The sequence below is a fragment of the Schistocerca cancellata genome, chromosome 5 (assembly GCF_023864275.1).
Source record: "Schistocerca cancellata isolate TAMUIC-IGC-003103 chromosome 5, iqSchCanc2.1, whole genome shotgun sequence".
NCBI classification, from domain to species: Eukaryota; Metazoa; Arthropoda; class Insecta; order Orthoptera; family Acrididae; genus Schistocerca; species Schistocerca cancellata.
Genome location: NC_064630.1, coordinates 677,357,348 through 677,363,563, shown reverse-complemented (window position 1 = coordinate 677,363,563; position 6,216 = coordinate 677,357,348). Strand labels below are relative to the sequence as shown.

General features: G+C 43.0%; 1 pseudogene; it reads right to left on the bottom strand.

Moving 5' to 3' along the window:
• Positions 1–1,224: 1,224 nt before the first annotated feature.
• Positions 1,225–1,342, bottom strand: LOC126189354 (5S ribosomal RNA; annotated as a pseudogene).
• Positions 1,343–6,216: the final 4,874 nt, after the last annotated feature.

The following is a 6,216-nucleotide window of genomic DNA, read 5'->3' as shown; positions in this document are numbered from 1 at the left end:
CTCTGCTCAAAAATCGTGTTGTAATCGGGTATTATATAATTATTTTGGCATTACGGATGATCAGTTCTAAAGAATGAAAGCTGAGGTTTAAGAATTCTGTTTTCGTGTTAATGTGTCCGTTTTCAAGGTCTACATGCCGATAAAGGCATATTATACAGACGCAGGCAGCAGAGCACCCACTTTCTGCTTTTATTGTATACTAAGAAAGAATTGTGAACATTTTTAATTTATTACTGTTATCATAATTCCCTTCCTCTTCTGTTATTTCATAAAAATGGCAGACAAATTTTTATCTCTTAAACCAAATGAAGTATTTGTACTGCATTGGTACGTCACTTCGTAAAATATTTCCAGCCTTCGGTTGGTGTCATTCTGTAATACGACAGATGCCCGGCGATGAGACCGAGAAACTATCGCACAGACCAGGTAGCTACAAGTCTTGCACACAGTACAGGTACCTTACACCTTGATACGCGCAATTGGCAAATTATTCTAGGCGCTACAGTCTGGACCCGAGCGACCGCTACGGTCACAGGTTCGAATCCTGCCTCGGGCATGGACGTGTGTGATGTCCTTAGCTTAGTTAGGTTTAATTAGTTCTAAGTTCTAGGCGACTGATGACCTCAGAAGTTAAGTCGCATAGTGCTCAGAGCCATTTAGCCGGTAAATTATTGTCTTAGCAATTCTGTGCCAACTCTTATGATTTGTAGTAGTTGGTCGTTGCTGTCGGCATTGTTATTAAAGTAGCACCAATCACGTTTCCCGTTTTCAGTAATAACTAAAACTAAAAAACCAAACTAAACTCCTTCCGAACAGGCCACGAAGGCCCAACGGCACCGACCGCCCACCGTGTCATGCTCAGCCCATAGGCGTCGCTTGATGCGGATCTGGAGGGGCATGTGGTCAGCAAAAATAGGGTTCAAATGGCTCTGAGCACTATGGGACTTAACACCTGAGGTCATCAGTCCCCTAGACTTAGAACTACTTAAACCTAACTAACCTAAGGACATCACACACATCCATGCCCGAGGCAGGATTCGAACCTGCAACCGTAGCGGTCGCGCGATTTCAAAGTGAATCGCTTAGAACCGCTCGGCCACAACGGCCGGCCATGTGGTCAGCACACCGCTCTCCCGGCCGTATGTCAGTTTCCGAGACCGGAGCCGCTACTTCTCAGTCAAGTAGCTCCTCAGTTAGACTCACAAGGGCTGAGTGCACCCCGCTTGCCAACAGCGCTCGGCAGACCGGATGGTCACCCATCCAAGTGCTAGTCTAGCCCGACAGCGCCTAACTTCGGTGATCTGACGGGAACCGGTGTTACCACTGCGGCAAGGTCATTGACATTTCCATAACAACGCAATATTTAAAACTAATGCAAACTACACTAATAAAAACTACTCCCTTTTTAAAATATATATATATATATATATATATATATATATATATATATATATATATATATATATATATATATAGAAACGAAAGATTTTAGCACTGCTGTTATGGATTATTGAGCCTTCGTTTTCTTTACTCGGTTATTAACAAAAATTTAAAAAAAGTACAACACCTATATAACTGTCACCAAACAAATACCGAAAACATCGGATATGCAGAATTAAATTATCGGTATTAACAGATAGTTTTTTTCATCCCTACTTACTTACTGCTGTCAACATGGTTTGTTATGAGAAGACCAATCGTAACGTATTCGCATTAATAAAAGATTTCCAACAGGCATTCAATCTAGTTTTCGTATTTTTTAGTCTGACAGAAACCAAAAATACGTTCAGGAGTGGGAATTCAGAGTGAATATATATGAGAAGATCTAATGACACCATTGCTATACTCTGTGAATGTAAGAATGATATACAGAACATAATGAATGAAATGAAAAGTCAGTAATACTTGACATTGCCGGCCGCGGTGGCTGAGCGGTTCTATTCGCTTCAGTCCGGAACCGCGCGACTGCTACGGTCGCAGGTTCGAATCCTGCCTCGGGTATAGATGTGTGTGATGTCCTTAGGTTAGTTAGGTTTAAGTAGTTCTAATTTCTATGGGGCTGGTGACCTCCGATGTTATGTCCCATAGTGTTCAGAGCCATTTGAACCATTTTGAATACTTGACATTAACAGGACATTGAGAAAGTGATCTTCAGTATTTTCAGAAATATTTTAAATATGAAGATGTCGGTGGTGTCCTCTGTGAGTCTTGTTTGGAAACAAACTTTTTCCATCCACTCAACGGTACTTCCTGTTGACGACAGTGACGCCTGCTTTACTTTTGATCTTCAGTCTTGCATTCAGTTCTGCTCGATCTCGTCTACGATTTATTTTTCCGGAAGTATTATCGTACGTTAACAGAGACAAACACGGTATGGATAGATTTTTTGACGAAGAATCGATCGATGTGCATTTCGTGTTGCGCTCATCGAATGCAGAGTAAAAACGGCACGATGACGATATGGTCAGCTGTTCCCTCAGTGACGGAAGCCATATAACCGTAGATTAGAATCTGTACATAGGCAACCTGAAGAGTTCACTGAGAAGAAGTAAGAACTAGGAAGCTTGCCGATGACATTCTTATTCTGCCAGAGACAGCAAAGGACATGGAAGAGGAATTGAAGAGAATAGACTTTGTCTTGAAAGGAGGATATATAATGTGAGCGTCAACAAAAGCAAAACAAAGGTAATGGAATGTAGTCGAATTAAATCAGGTGATGCTGAGATAATTAACTACGAAACGAAACACTGAAAGTAGAAGTTAAGATTTCCTGCTTGGATAGTAAAATAACTGATAGTAGAGAGGATAAAGAAGTAGACTATCAATGGCAAAAAGAAAAAGCATTCCTGAAGAAGAGAAATTTCTTCTAATGGGTGAACGCAGGAGACGCCATAGGATTTTCGAGCTACGAAACAAATCTAATATGATTGTTAGATGTACCTTCTCTTTTGAAGGAGGCCTCGTCAGGAATCTTTAATACTTTGTGTAGATGCTCTTAGCAGAATTTCAAGCCCGGGGGAAAGTCATCAGCTGATAGGTCCTACGCCTTCTGATGCTTGAATGTATGGATGCTCGTCTCGTGTATTGAATTTCGTACATAAGCTCTGGATGATTTCGTTATTAGGCTATGGGTCACATGCTTGTGTTGGGGTTGTCCTCAACTGTGAGTGACACCACTTCCTCACGGAACAGTTTGCACACAGTTTCCCATCGGTCTGATGTAAGAGATCCTGCTTCACAAAGAAGGCTATCAAGGCTTAGGAATGGGGCATGGTGTGGTAAGCACTTCCGTTTGAGTCGTTCTCTACAGGCAATTTCCTGCTTTGGTGTTCCATCGTGGTGTAGTGTTACACCTCACCTGCACATCGGTTCCTCCAGCAAATGGACTGCAATGAAAGTGACATGCTAGTGTGTGGCCTTGGAAACATGTGACTCGATCCTAGTTGCAGGTGAATCAAGCAGTAACTATAAATATCAGTTAATCGAAAGTGATGAAATGGGTATATGTGAACACAAACAATAAGCCTAAACTAGACTCATTAATCGCGGTATATTTTCAGTTCAAGCGACAGTAAACGTATATTACGCACTGAAGTGGGTGGAAAGACTGCTCTATTGTTCAGTATGAGGTCCACATTTTATCATGCACAAGTTAAAATGAAAATTAGAAAAATGTAATCAATGAGTCGTCTTTATGGTTGAGGAGAACGAAAGACACAAATACTTCCGATGAAGAACAACACTAGAGCATGATAGCCCGTTACCCTCTGTACGGAGTGGCACTTCACCGTGCTGTGCTGACAGAGATTGGCGGTTGTCCACGAGATCTTCTGTGATAGACATGGAAAGTATGTGTCGATCGCTCCAGGACACTGACAAAAGTGGGCTCAATACCCCTGCTGGGTCCTACATAAAATCTCGGTCTCAGCAAGAAAAGCAGCCGATAGTCAACGTAGGCATGACAAACTGCCTGTTTGCTTCTGTCTCATGTTCTTCGGCCGATAGTTGTTTGATGATATTTCTGATGTTTCGCCACCATAAATGGCTGAAATTATCAAAGCATCACCCTCCATTGCTAGGGTTGGAGTGGGGTCGAACTCGCAGCAGCAGTTTATATATACCAGGCGTACCAACACCCATAGACTTTTCTGTGGGCATTTCCAGTGTGCTTCTCCTCTTGCTACATGGAACAGTCGTTCGCTGCAGCACTGGACTACAGGAACCGTTAACCTTGATGCGTTCTTCTTTCCTGTTGAAGCTATTATCGTATTTTTGGGTATTTCTATAGTTTCTAAAAATGGTTCAAATGGCTCTGAGCACTATGGGACTCAACATCTTAAGTCATAAGTCCCCTAGAACTTAGAACTACTTAAACCTAACTAACCTAAGGACATCACACACATCCATGCCCGAGGCAGGATTCGAACCTGCGACTGCAGCAGTCCCGCGGTTCCGGACTGCAGCGCCAGAACCGCTAGACCACCGCGGCCGGTTCTATAGTTTCTATCAACAAGGTTGTGTGATAGCTCTTCTCTACGCTAGACCTTCTATGTCGGCGAATTTTATTACTTGGATGGTCTCACATAGAATGTGCTCCGCCACAGCCGATTTCATCTCCTGCCCCAACCTGCAGTGCTGCTTATGTTCCGTAATTCTGGTGTCAATTGATCGTCTAGTCATTCCAACAAAGACTTTTCCACACATACATGGTATGCACTGTACTCCCGACACTGAAAATGTGTCCTTCTTTTCCTTTGCCAATCTGAGGTACTCTTTAATGCTCTTTGTCAGTTTATAAACTGTCCTTGGGAGAGGACAATTCATATTATCAAATTCAGTGCTATTCTTTGATAATTTTCTGTGAGATGACGAGAAGTTATAAACATGAGCAGGTGTTGACGGGAACATGTAAAGTGTTAATACACGCTGGATTTTTATGGTAGCTGTCCTTCAAATAGTATAGTTGAGAGCAAGCAGGCGGTTTTGTTATTCAACGGTAAATCCTGCAGTGAACATTACGGGTTTGGAGGCCATGTGCAACAGAAAAGGAGGGGAACATCACAAAGCACTTACTTACTGGGAAAAGAATCCTGGTCCCAAGAATTTATCTCACTAATGTGCGGACATCGCTTTCGGCCAAAGAGACAAAAAACAGCCTTCCTGGATGTACCTGTTAGGCCTTTCTGGCGACAGAGGCGTAGCAGAGAAAATAGGTTGCCCGGCCGTCGTAAACGCACGTTGTATATAGAATGACGTCCATAAAAATCCATAAATTTCCATGTTTGCGTTGGACTGGACAATACAGACAGAGGCATCAGATGGTGTCATACCTCTGTATGCCAACTTTTTTAGGCAGCCTTAGATTTTCAGGAGAAATATAGGACGGAACGCAACATTTATGGTGGCTCTGAAATAATCTATGTTGGGACACAAAAGCACTTGTCTGGGTTTAGGCGAGGCCCCTGGTCAGACTTGGTGTAATGTACTGTTGTCAAGATAATGATCTCTGTGATAAACATATTGTTAACTTTAGATCCAAACGAAAACTCTCAAAACATGCTGCCTAAAGTGGCCAAAGGAAACACAATTCAGGAGCGTGACATCTTTCCCTCCCTGATCGGAAATTTGAGTCAGGGATTGGATGCTTCTTGGTCAGGGAAAAGAGTATTATTAACTTTGGTTACGACTGGTGCAGAAGTTGAACACATGAGGTAGAGGTGAGGTGTGGCTCTCATGGAGTCTTGTGACTGGCACTAAACTGTTGTTTGGGGAGGGGGGGGGGGTATGGCGTTGGTGCACTTTTAGAGTTTACCAAGTTTTGATGGAGAGGTGATGAGTGGAGGAAAAAACTTTTGATTCAGACTTGCCTCGAGAGGAAATTCCGGTCTTGACTCTCGTTATGAGTTGGCTGTACTTGGGACACTCGTCCTGAGTGTGACTTTGTACTGGTACTCGTTTTGACCGGAGAGCTTGGAGTGATGTCTTAGCTGTACCGGCAATTTTGACCCCAGTCATCTCGGACAACTCGTCGTGCTGAGGACAATCTTACTCATATCAGGCCTGCCACCTTGACGTTTGATCTCATTGAGCCACCACTGTATAAGTGAGTCAAATTTTCGATGGTATGACCAGTGAATGGGAGTGTCCAACACTGGAATCTGCCGAGATTTTAGGGCTCCCTTAGAGAGTAATTGCGACCTGTGTAACAGTTTGCCT